General features: G+C 44.5%; 1 long non-coding RNA gene across 1 annotated transcript; it reads right to left on the bottom strand.

Annotated features, from left to right (window-relative positions):
• Positions 1-410: 410 nt before the first annotated feature.
• Positions 411-7,291, bottom strand: LOC134948573 (uncharacterized). The gene is made up of 2 exons (XR_010182975.1): positions 5,527-7,291; positions 411-2,890 (listed from the first exon to the last, which is right to left on the bottom strand). It is a non-coding gene; the product is annotated as an uncharacterized LOC134948573 (long non-coding RNA).
• Positions 7,292-12,618: the final 5,327 nt, after the last annotated feature.

The raw sequence follows: 12,618 nt of genomic DNA, 5'->3' as shown, positions 1-12,618 counted from the left end.
ATAGATATATCTGCAGATCAATTGATCTGCAGATATATCTATTAGTGTGTACCCACCTTTAGAGCTGGCAACTAACAGTAAGAGAAGCTTGAGCCTGCTAGCCAGCATTTCACCAGACCATTCCCTAGGGAGCAGTCAACCACAGCCCAGTGATTCAGTCAGCCAGGCTGTTCAATAAAAGGGACTGACTACCTGAGGACAATACCTGCTACTATGTTTACTGCTTGGCTGGCTACTGTGCACTGCTAGGAGGACTTTCTGCTTCTGCCAACATTAACTTAACAGGAAACTATCCCTTCTGCTAGTGTGTGAAAGGATTTGACCTTATTTTCTTTAACCCTCGATGTGATGGCCTTACAGACGTCTGGAGTGTAAACTTTTAACCACTAGGTACATGCACACACAAGCAGTTAAAATTCACACTGTTTATTATAAAGTTAACAAGAGTATATAAGACAATGCATATGGGTGGAACTGACAAGTGTAAAAGGGCTCATTGGCTTAGGGGTAGGTGCCTGGGTGGGGTACGTAGGGGTGGTTAATACTTGACATAACATAATTGGATATAGCAGTTGCCAGGCAGATGTTATATATGTTGCATCAGGCGAAACTTAACAAAGGATCTTTTAGTAACACACAGAAGTAGAAAAAGCAGGTTTCATCTAGTAGAGAGCTGACCTTGGATGCCAGACCCACACAAGCCTGGTATCTGTATGAGAGACAAAGGCATCTAACACAGGGCAGCAGCATCCATTGCAAACACATAAGAGTTCATAAAGCATGTTTTAACCCTTCACTAGGGAAATAGAAATATTCACTTTTACACTGTAATTATTATAAGGAAACTGATCATATTAAAAGTAATATGTACAAAGACAGAAGAGGTAACCCTTCAATCCCCTCTTAGAATCATGATTATTATATGACATGATTCTTGAGTGAGGCTCCTTTCTTGTTCCTCCAGTTCTTGAGATATTGGACATAATCGTCGGGTCCCTTACTATCAGAGGAGGTGACAGGACTGGTGGTTATGTCATAATACATCAGGGCCTTATCAATGCCTTTGGAGGTAAGTTTCTTTCCACAGGGAATTACACAATAAACTATAATGCCTAAAAGAATTAAAGTTATGAGTTTAAATATGCTTATTTGCACAAGAGCCTGTTTCCAATTTTCAAACCACCCAAAATATTGGCTCCATGGGTTATCAATACCTGAATTTTTCTTAAGTTCTATGGATAAGGTTTCTAACTTGTTTATGGCTAAAGTAACCTTACCATTGGGACCAGTGTTGTCAGGAATATATGTACAACAGCCTTCCACCTTACTAATGTAAACACATGTACCGCCTTTTTCTGCTAGGATCATGTCAAGGGCCATTCTATTTTGGGATGTCATTTGGGAAGTGGCTTCTAGCTGTTCAGCTATACCTTTAAGAGCATCTTTGGTATCATTAACAAATCTTTGTTGATTATAATATATATAATTAATCCAGGCTACGTTTTTATTTACAGTTTCCCACATATGTAATAAATGTCGCCTAATGATCTAGTTTGGTTGACTAAAACAGTTGTTCTTTTATTTGCACAATACCCTGGTGGGAAGGTTTTTAAATTTCTCCCTGGGGTGATGTTAGATGTATAACAGGTATAGTTTCCAGGATATATGGTTATGGTGCTTCCTGGGTTGGGATTTTTTGACAATATGGGATATTCCCTTTTCCACATTTCGCACTGACTGTCATTTGTTTTGGTGTCATTAAAAAGGCTGAAAAAAACAATTTTCTTGTTCTAGGGGTATATTAAGGGGCACTGTACCTAGGTGGGGCCTAGATTTGCCACAGACATAACAGTTGCTTTTATTGTGTTTGTTAGCACTATACTTCATCCATTCCAACCAAAAATTAATGTCAGAGAAACCAGTTTCAATAGCTAGGGTGTCTTCAAAGGTAGGGTTAGTAATAGCCACCATATCTTTAAAAGTGGCAATATGGGGCTTTAAAGGTTTGTTTTGGGGAGCAATTTTAGGCTGGTATTTTGGGTTTTTATACATATCCCATAAATAAAACATTTGCCTTGCACTATAATACCCTGCTTGCCACCATATACCAAGTACATAAGTCTCATTGTCGCTTCTGCTAGGATTCACTATGTTTAGTCTAAACCTGTATGAATTTGGGCCTTCATCCATCTTATGAATGGATAGTCTAGAAAGTAGGGGTACTCCATATTTGCTCCATCTATTCTTTGCAAACGATGGGCCATATTTCCAATCTACTCCTGTATTCCACCCCACAGCTTCCCAGGAATTACAATTAGATCCATAATATCTATTGTCATAGTACCATTCGTCAGTAACACAAATATATACTGTCTCAGACATTCCTGATTTCCTCCTTTGTTGTATATAATATTTGTCATCAGCAATTTTGGGGAACATAAAATAGTCAAGGATATATGTGGCTACGTGTGTATTGGAGGAATTGTACCACAAGGTGGGGATCCCATTAGTCTGTGTAATATCAACCTCACATATTGTGTGGTGAGTGAGGGCCAGTAGGGCTATCAAGGTAGTCCCCAGGATAAAGATAGGGGACAGGTTCCTCATCTTCTTCTGTTCTTCTTTCTTCGCTAGGTGGGAGGTCAGGGCTGTCTGCCCCGGTTCGTACCTCACTGGAATCACTTGCTTCCCTCTCTAGGTCTGGTCTAGGAACCTTTTTTTTTACTCGGGATGCATGGATCCAGGTAGGACTTTCCTCTGTCAGGACTGCTGTTCGGGTAACTGCTACGACCTCTGTCTCTGGACCATAGGTGAAGTCTCCTGGGCTCTTGTTCCTGGGGAGCACCTTCACCACGACTCTGTCTCCGACTTTAAAGGAGTGTGTAGGTTCCTGTGGATTCAAAAGGGTTTTTACAAACAACCTCATGTTCAATTTCATTCAGTTTTGTTATCAGGGACCTGACATACTCTTCTCTGATAAGTTCTAGATCTCCCTCCTGTATTACTAATGGTTTCTTAGCCCAAGGTGTGGGAAAAGGCCTGCCCATTAGTATTTTAAATGGGGAGTAACCTAGAGTTTTCTGTGGGGTATTCAAGATGCTGGTGTTTAGCTTTATTAGGGTTGTTCCTGAGGCAAGTGATGCATCTGCTAACATACTGGTCCACAAGTGATTTGGCATTAGTAACATAAAAATCACTGGTTAGTAGGAGGAGTGTTGTGGCTTCACCACGGTGACCAACACCACGGCACTGGGCAACGAGCAAAGGGGCACTGGACTGGGGTATACAGGGTTTCCCCTCTTTGCAGATTAATCCTGATTTAGGATTTTTTCTGCAGAATTGGGTAAGTCCAGTCGGAGAGATCAGTATTAGTCGCAGCAGCTTGAAGTTGAGTGAGCAGATGGACGTTGTCAAGGGAGGGACATGCTCTAGTGAGTGCAATGAGTTCTGCAGCTTGCGCGGACTGATAAGGTATTGGTAGGGTTTCCAACACAGTATCAGGGAGGGTGACAATGGCATAGCTAGCCTGGTATGTATTGTCATTGGGCCTACTACAGGAGTCGTCAACAAAAACAATGTCTGCGCCTGGTATGGGAACGGGAGACATGTCAAGTCTGGGAGAAGTTTCAGCTTCAATGGAAGCAGCACAGTCATGTAGGTCGGGTGGTTCATCCTCGGGACCTTTCAAGCCTAAAAGGGCATTGAGAATGGGTGCAGGGCCAGAAGAACTAGCAGTGTACTTGATGGTAAGGGTAGGGTTACTCAAAAGGAGTACTTCATATCCACTAAGGCGTTGTGCTGACATGTGCTGTGTGTAAGCCTTTAAGTATTGCCAGGACATCATGTGTGGTGTGGAGTACTGTGATGTGGCCTAAAGTGAGGGTAGTGGCCATTTCTGCAACCATTGCACAGGCTGCCAAAGCCCTGAGGCAGGCAGGCATACCTTGCACAGACACTGGCATGACTTTGGAAAAAAAATGCCACGGGGCGCAACTTCCCTCCATGAAACTGTGTGAGCACCCCCGCCATGGTTTTACAATTGTCCCTTGCATATAGATGGAAAGGTAGTACATAACTGGGGAGGCCAAGTGCCGGACTTTTCATCAACATACATTTTAAACTTTCATATGCAGTTAACATTTCTTGTGACCATTGTACAGTTTTAGGTTTGTCCTTCAGTGTGGCTTGTCTCAAAATGTTATCACAATAAGAGCAATCAGATATCCACTGTCTGCAGTAATTTACCATACCCAGGAAGGACAGTAGTTCCTTCTGGGTAGTTGGGGTGACCAGGCCCAATACAGACTGTATGCATTGTGGACTGACTTTTCTCTCTCCCTGAGTGAGCACAAAACCTAAGTAATCAACATGCTTTTTACACCATTGCATTTTTATTTTGGACACCTTGTGTCCACATTCACAAAGCCAGTTTAGTAATGAAACACCATCCTCTCGGCAGGCCTCCTCAGTTTTACTACAGAGCAGCAGATCATCTGCATACTGTAGCAGGACTGAACCATGGTGAGGTTGCCAGGGCCTCAATGTGGCCTGGAGACAACAGGTGCGTCAATAATCTGCACCAGGTAAGTTGTTTACCCTCAAAAGAAAAGGCAAAAAGTAATTGTGTCTGTGAATCTACAGGTATGCTGAAAAAAAAAGGCATTCTTCAACACTCAGAAAATCTGTAAGAGAAGAACGCAGCATCTGCAGGGATTGCAGAAATGAGTGAGTTTACATCTGGAACAATTGGTGCAATTGGGACAATTAACTGATTGATCGCTCTGAGATCCTGTACAAATCCCATACTACCATCAGCTTTGGCAACAGGGTTCACAGGAGTACAGTATGGTGATACAATATGTCTGAGATACCCTGTTGTAAGAATTGCTGTATCATGGGGCGGAGACCTTCTATCTTTTCTGGTGAGAGGGGGTATTGCATAAGTCAGAACACAAAACACTGGCTGCTGCACCGCTGTCCACTAAAAAGGGAATTTTACTTCCATTTATAATAAGTGGCAGCAGAGGTGAATCTCACTATGACGGGAGAGTTGAATAAAGGCTGGGATACCCTCCTCCGGGCCCCGTCAGTGCGCGGGGTCTTTGGAATGTTCCCTGACTGCGGGGTTGGTTCTGTCTGTCAAAGCGTCTGGAGCTCTGATAGTTATGAGTGGGCGCAGGTTTCTTTTTACAAGCTACAGCGACAGGCAAAAAAAAACACAGGCAAAAAAAACTTCCTTCATATGTGTATAGCTGCGTCCTTTGCAAGTTTTGCGTAAATAAGATATACAGCCATCGAGGGTAATGGTGGGCTTGGGACAGTGTTTTACTATTATCTAAACTCTGGGTTATTGGTGCGTTAGGGATAGAGCTAGTGGACGCACCCTCCAGCAGTGAAGTTGGAAGCGATCCCATCTAGTGTGAAAGGGTTACTGCTGCCAAGAGATTTGTGTCTCTGAGCGCAGGATACATTGGAATGCAAAAAAGGGGGGGGGGGGGGGGGGCGAGAGGGATTTCAAAGACTTACAATTCCTCTGCAGCTTCGCTTCTGTGCTATTGGAAACTGACATTTTTTCTTAAATCTCCATATAGAAAAGGTAATTACTGCCTTCCCGTAGGAATGGGTCCCGTCCTGCTTTCTCTGTCCATCCCGCTAAATTATCCACCCATGGGTTAACTAAATAATACTCTGAGGTAGAGTTACGGGCAACATACATCCTGCATGTCTCACCAGGGAGGGGCGGGGGATATGCAGTTTTTTTTACTCTGACTAGAGCCCATTGTCAGACAGTAATATAAATCAACAGTACAACTTTTTAAAAGAAAATTATCTAAAATATACGACACTCTACTTATACATAGGTCCCTCCCATAGTAAAAATGCAATCTACACCAGCTTTCTACGCAATTTCCACAACAACCCACAACAACTGTCTATGCAATATCACAACAAAAATGCAGTTTACAAAAAAAAAACCTTCTATGCAATTTCACAACAAAAAGACTTTCTATGAAATTTCACAACAAAAAAAATGCAATTTACAAAAACTTTCTATGCATGCATTAGCTAACACCAGTTAATTAGTCATTGACAATATCACAATATTATCTGTATAATGAGAACATGAAATCTTTTGACGGGTACGCTTACCTTCGTACAAGATGTCAGAAAAAATACAGCGTTTTAGACAGGAAGCAAGAAAAGTGTTTGAGTAAAGATATCTGGCAGACGAAAACTTACCAGCCGTCTGGACCAAATATAAGAACTTATCTCACTACAAACATACAGAAATATATAGGCGATCAAATCGGGGTATTCTCTACGTTACGTATAGACTCCCAGGTCTATTTTAAGTATCCCAGATACTAACGTCTTTGGAGAAGTGCGCTCGGACCCCTGGTCCCTTCTCAGACGTATCTTTAAGTCCCAGACATTAAAGATTCTATGGTATCCCTGATACCTGTTTTAAAAACTTCGTAATATTAAGTCCCGGACTTAAATATTACCTTGTCACGTGTTCCCGGAACACTGACACGGATTCAGCTTCAGTGTATGACCGCAATCCCGCATAGCAAAGACAGACAATAAATCTTCTATCTTTATTATTCGGGGACGATCACTGAATCCCGGACATAACCCCCAGCTGAAAGGATTTGACCTTATTTTCTTTAACCCTCGATGTGATGGCCTTACAGACGTCTGGAGTGTAAACTTTTAACCACTAGGTACATGCACACACAAGCAGTTAAAATTCACACTGTTTATTATAAAGTTAACAAGAGTATATAAGACAATGCATATGGGTGGAACTGACAAGTGTAAAAGGGCTCATTGGCTTAGGGGTAGGTGCCTGGGTGGGGTACGTAGGGGTGGTTAATACTTGACATAACATAATTGGATATAGCAGTTGCCAGGCAGATGTTATATATGTTGCATCAGGCGAAACTTAACAAAGGATCTTTTAGTAACACACAGAAGTAGAAAAAGCAGGTTTCATCTAGTAGAGAGCTGACCTTGGATGCCAGACCCACACAAGCCTGGTATCTGTATGAGAGACAAAGGCATCTAACACAGGGCAGCAGCATCCATTGCAAACACATAAGAGTTCATAAAGCATGTTTTAACCCTTCACTAGGGAAATAGAAATATTCACTTTTACACTGTAATTATTATAAGGAAACTGATCATATTAAAAGTAATATGTACAAAGACAGAAGAGGTAACCCTTCAGTGTGCTACTCCAAAGGAACAGTCACGGTGCCTAGTTAGCTAGAGACCGAATTTGTAAAGAATCGCCCTGAGACTAGGAGTTATATTTTAGTATCCTCTTGCCACCTTGTGGGAGTAACATATAAAAAAAGGGAGCATTTGATGTTTTAGCGTTCTATGCTACGTTCTCATACAAGTTGCTCTCTTACAGGGAATTGTACTTTATGTTGTATGTTTGACATCTTGAGACTTTTGCCAATTGCGACGCATATGATGCATTTGTAATGAACTGTAATTCATGCTCTGTGCCTAATGTGTGGAGTGCTATGTTTGTTGTTACTGCATGTAAATGTGCAACTTTTCATGAAGTTAACCGTTTGAATCCCCTCACAGTGACCACAACCTCCTGTAAATAAATAGTTAGTCACTGTTCACAAGTGTAGACACTGGTATTGTTCGGAGGAGGGGGGGGGGGGGGGGGTTCCGGGGGCCCCTAATCCCTCTGCCGTGCTTCGAGAGGAACGAAGTCCGGACATCCTAAAATACTGAGATATACAGTGCCGTAAGGGAGAATAAGTACTATTCACACATCCTCCACCGTTACCCGACTATTATTAGTGACCTGTTACATGTGTACACTGAGGAAAACAATATTGTATATTTGTCTGAGACTCTAAACCGGTGTCAGATCCTAAGAAACCTACACATCTTATTACAATAGTCTAGCAAAGCACATATTGTGGTATATTTCCAGTGCTTGTACACATTGTGTTACTGCAAATTGTGCTCCTGGTGTGACTGTATTTACCTTATATCAGGGCTGGGCACAACCCACTCACACCCCGGATCCTTGCACCATGGGGATTTCAGCAGTAACCCCTCTATGCTGCTAGATAGAAGGGGGAGCCCAATGATGCAACAGGATCTTACAGCACAATACACATAGTAATGCATCACATTAGGCAGGAGAGCAGAGGACAATGTCACTCCCTGCTTCTACAGTGGTTACATCCTCTGGCTAATACACTATAATACCAGCAATAGTATACCCACTGACCTACATAGGCAACCCCCAATACACCAATTACATTTCTCTATCGTCCTAGTGGATGCTGGGGTTCCTGAAAGGACCATGGGGAATAGCGGCTCCGCAGGAGACAGGGCACAAAAAGTAAAGCCTTAGGATCAGGTGGTGTGCACTGGCTCCTCCCCCTATGACCCTCCTCCAAGCCTCAGTTAGATTTTTGTGCCCGGCCGAGAAGGGTGCAATCTAGGTAGCTCTCCTAAAGAGCTGCTTAGAAAAGTTTAGCTTAGGTTTTTTATTTTACAGTGAGTCCTGCTGGCAACAGGATCACTGCAACGAGGGACTTAGGGGAGAAGAAGTGAACTCACCTGCGTGCAGGATGGATTGGCTTCTTTGGCTACTGGACATTAGCTCCAGAGGGACGATCACAGGTACAGCCTGGATGGTCACCGGAGCCTCGCCGCCGGCCCCCTTGCAGATGCTGAAACAAGAAGAAGGTCCGAAATCGGCGGCATGAAGACTCCTCAGTCTTCTTAAGGTAGCGCACAGCACTGCAGCTGTGCGCCATTTCCTCTCAGCACACTTCACACGGCAGTCACTGAGGGTGCAGGGCGCTGGGAGGGGGGCGCCCTGGGAGGCAATGAAAACCTATTTTTGGCTAAAAATACCTCACATATAGCCTCCGGGGGCTATATGGAGATATTTAACCCCTGCCAGAATCCGTTAAGAGCGGGAGACGAGGCCGCCGATAAAGGGGCGGGGCCTATCTCCTCAGCACACAGCGCCATTTTCCCTCACAGAAAGGCTGGAGGGAAGGCTCCCAGGCTCTCCCCTGCACTGCACTACAGAAACAGGGTTAAAACAGAGAGGGGGGGCACTAATTTGGCGTTAGAAATATATAAAAAAGATGCTATAAGGGAAAACACTTATATAAGGTTGTCCCTATATAATTATAGCGTTTTTGGTGTGTGCTGGCAAACTCTCCCTCTGTCTCTCCAAAGGGCTAGTAGGTCCTGTCCTCTATCAGAGCATTCCCTGTGTGTGTGCTGTGTCGGTACGTGTGTGTCGACATGTATGAGGACGATGTTGGTGAGGAGGCGGAGCAATTGCCTGTAATGGTGATGTCACTCTCTAGGGAGTCGACACCGGAATGGATGGCTTATTTAGGGAATTACGTGATAATGTCAACACGCGCCAAGGTCGGTTGACGACATGAGACGGCCGACATATAGTACCGGTCCAGACGTCTCAAAAACACCGTCAGGGGTTTTAAAACGCCCGTTTACTTTAGTCGGTCGACACAGACACAGACAGGGACACTGAATCCAGTGTCGACGGTGAATAAACAAACGTATTCCTTATTAGGGCCACACGTTAAGGGCAATGAAGGAGGTGTTACATATTTCTGATACTACAAGTACCACAAAAGAGGGTATTATGTGGGATGTGAAAAAAACTACCGTAGTTTTTCCTGAATCAGATAAATTAAATGAAGTGTGTGATGATGCGTGGGTTCCCCCCGATAGAAAATATGGGCGGTATACCCTTTCCCGCCAGAAGTTAGGGCGCGTTGGGAAACACCCCTTAGGGTGGATAAGGCGCTCACATGCTTATCAGAACAAGTGGCGGTACCGTCTATAGATAGGGCCGTCCTCAAGGAGCCAGCTGACAGGAGGCTGGAAAAATATCATAAAAAGTATATACACACATACTGGTGTTATACTGCGACCAGCGATCGCCTCAGCCTGGATGTGCAGAGCTGGGGTGGCTTGGTCGGATTCCCTGACTAAAAATATTGATACCCTTGACAGGGACAGTATTTTATTGACTATAGAGCATTTAAAGGATGCATTTCTATATATGCGAGATGCACAGAGGGATATTTGCACTCTGGCATCAAGAGTAAATGCGATGTCCATATCTGCCAGAAGATGTTTATGGACACGACAGTGGTCAGGTGATGCAGATTCCAAACGGCACAAAGGTGTATTGCCGTATAAAGGAAGAGGAGTTATTTGGGGTCGGTCCATCGGACCTGGTGGCCACGGCAACTGCTGGAAAATCCACCGTTTTTACCCTAAGTCACATCTCTGCAGAAAAAGACACCGTCTTTTCAGTTTCAGTCCTTTCGTCCCTATAAGAGTCATATCTGCCCAGGGATAGAGGAAAGGGAAGAAGACTGCAGCAGGCAGCCCATTCCCAGGAACAGAAGCGTTCCACCGCTTCTGCCAAGCTCTCAGCATGACGCTGAGACCGTACAGGACCCCTGGATCCTACAAGTAGTATCCCAGGGGTACAGATTGGAATGTCGAGACGTTTCCCCTGCGCAGGCTCCTGAAGTCTGCTTTACCAAGGTCTCCCTCCGACAAGGAGGCAGTATGGGAAACAATTCACGAGCTGTATTCCCAGCAGGTGATAATTAAATTACCCCTCCTACAACAAGAAAAGGGGTATTATTCCACACTATATTGTGGTACTGAAGCCAGAAGGCTAGGTGAGACCTATTCTAAATCTAAAAAAATTTGAACACTTCCAAAGGTTCAAATCAAGATGGAGTCACTCAGAGCAGTGATAACGAACCGGGAAGAAGGGGACTATATGGTGTCCCGAGACATCAGGGATGCTTACCTCCATGTCCCAAATTTGCCCTTATCACTAAGGGTACCTCAGGTTCGTGGTACAGAACTGTCACTATCAGTTTCAGACGCTGCCGTTTGGATTGTCCACGGCACCCCGGGTCTTTACCAAGGTAATGGCCGAAATGATGGTTCTTCTTCGAAGAAAAGGCGTCTTAATTATCCCTTACTTGGACGATCTCCTGATAAGGGCAAAGTCCAGGGAACAGTTGGAGGTCGGAGTAGCACTATCTCGGATACTGTTACAACAGCAGGGGTGGATTCTAAATATTCCAAAATCGCAGCTGATCCCGACAACAAGTCTCCTGTGCTTAGGGATGATTCTGGACACAGTCCAGAAAAAGGTGTTTCTCCCGGAAGAGAAAGCCAGGGAGTTATCCGAGCTAGTCAGGAACCTCCTAAAATCAGTGCATCATTGCACAAGGGCCATGGTAAAAAAATGGTGACTTCCTTCGAAGCAATTCCAGTCGGCAGATTTCATGCAAGAACTTTTCAGTGGGATCTGCTGGACAAATGGTCCGGATCGCATCTTCAGATGCATCAGCGGATAACCCTATATCCAAGGACAAGGGTGTCTCTCCTGTGGTGGTTACAGAGTGCTCATCTTCTAGAGGGCCGCAGATTCGGCATTCAGTTTTGGATGTTGGTGACCACGGAGGCCAGCCCGAGAGGCTGGGGAGCAGTCACACAAGGAAAAAATTTCCAGGGAGTGTGATCAAGTCTGGAGACTTTTCTCCACATAAATATAGCTAAGGGTAAATTTATAATGCTCTAAGCTTAGCAAGACCTCTGCTTCAAGGTCAGCCGGTATTGATCCAGTGGGATAAAACATCACGGCAGTCGCCCACGTAAATAGACAGGGCGGCACAAGAAGCAGGAGGGCAGTGGCAAAAACTGCAAGGACTTTTCGCTGGGCGGAAAATCATGTGATAGCACTGTCAGCAGTGTTTCATTCCGGGAATGGAAACTGGGAAGCAGACTTCCTCAGTAGGCACGACCTCCACCCGGCAGAGTGGGAACTTCATGGGGAAGTTTTCCACATGATTGTAAACCGTTGGGAATTACCAAAGGTGGACATGATGGCGTCCCGTCTGAACAAAAAACGGGACAGGTATTGCGCCAGGTTAAGAGACCCTCAGGCAATAGCTGTGGACGTTCTGGTAACACCGTGGGTGTACCAGTCGGTGTATGTGTTCCATCCTCTGCTTTTCATACCTAAGGTACTGAGAATTATAAGACGTAGAGGAGTAAGAACTATACTCATGGCTCCGGATTGGCCAAGAAGGACTTGGTACCCGGAACTTCAAGAGATGCTCACAGAGGACTTATGGCCTCTGCCGCTAAGAAGGGACTTGTTTCAGCAAGTACCATGTCTGTTCCAAGACTTACCGCAGCTGCGTTTGACGGCATGGCGGTGGAACGCCGGATCCTAAGGGAAAAGGCATTCAGGAAGAGGTCATTCCTACCCTGGTCAAAGCCAGAAAGGAGGTGACCGCACAACATTATCACCACATGTGGCGAAAATATGTTGCGTGGTGTGAAGCCAGGAAGGCCCCACGAAGAAATTTCAATTCGGTTGATTCCTGCATTTCCTGCAAACAGGAGTGTCTATGGGCCTCAAATTGGGGTCCATTAAGGTTCAAATTTCGGCCCTGTCGATTTTTCTTCCAGAAAGAATTGGCTTCAGTTCCTGAAGTCCAGAAGTTTGTCAAGGGAGTATTGCATATACAACCCCCTTTTGTGCCTCCA

This window comes from Pseudophryne corroboree, chromosome 8, assembly GCF_028390025.1.
Source record: "Pseudophryne corroboree isolate aPseCor3 chromosome 8, aPseCor3.hap2, whole genome shotgun sequence".
In the NCBI taxonomy this organism is placed as follows: Eukaryota; Metazoa; Chordata; class Amphibia; order Anura; family Myobatrachidae; genus Pseudophryne; species Pseudophryne corroboree.
The sequence above is the reverse complement of the archived record's forward strand: the minus strand, read 5'-3'. Positions and strand labels throughout refer to the sequence as shown.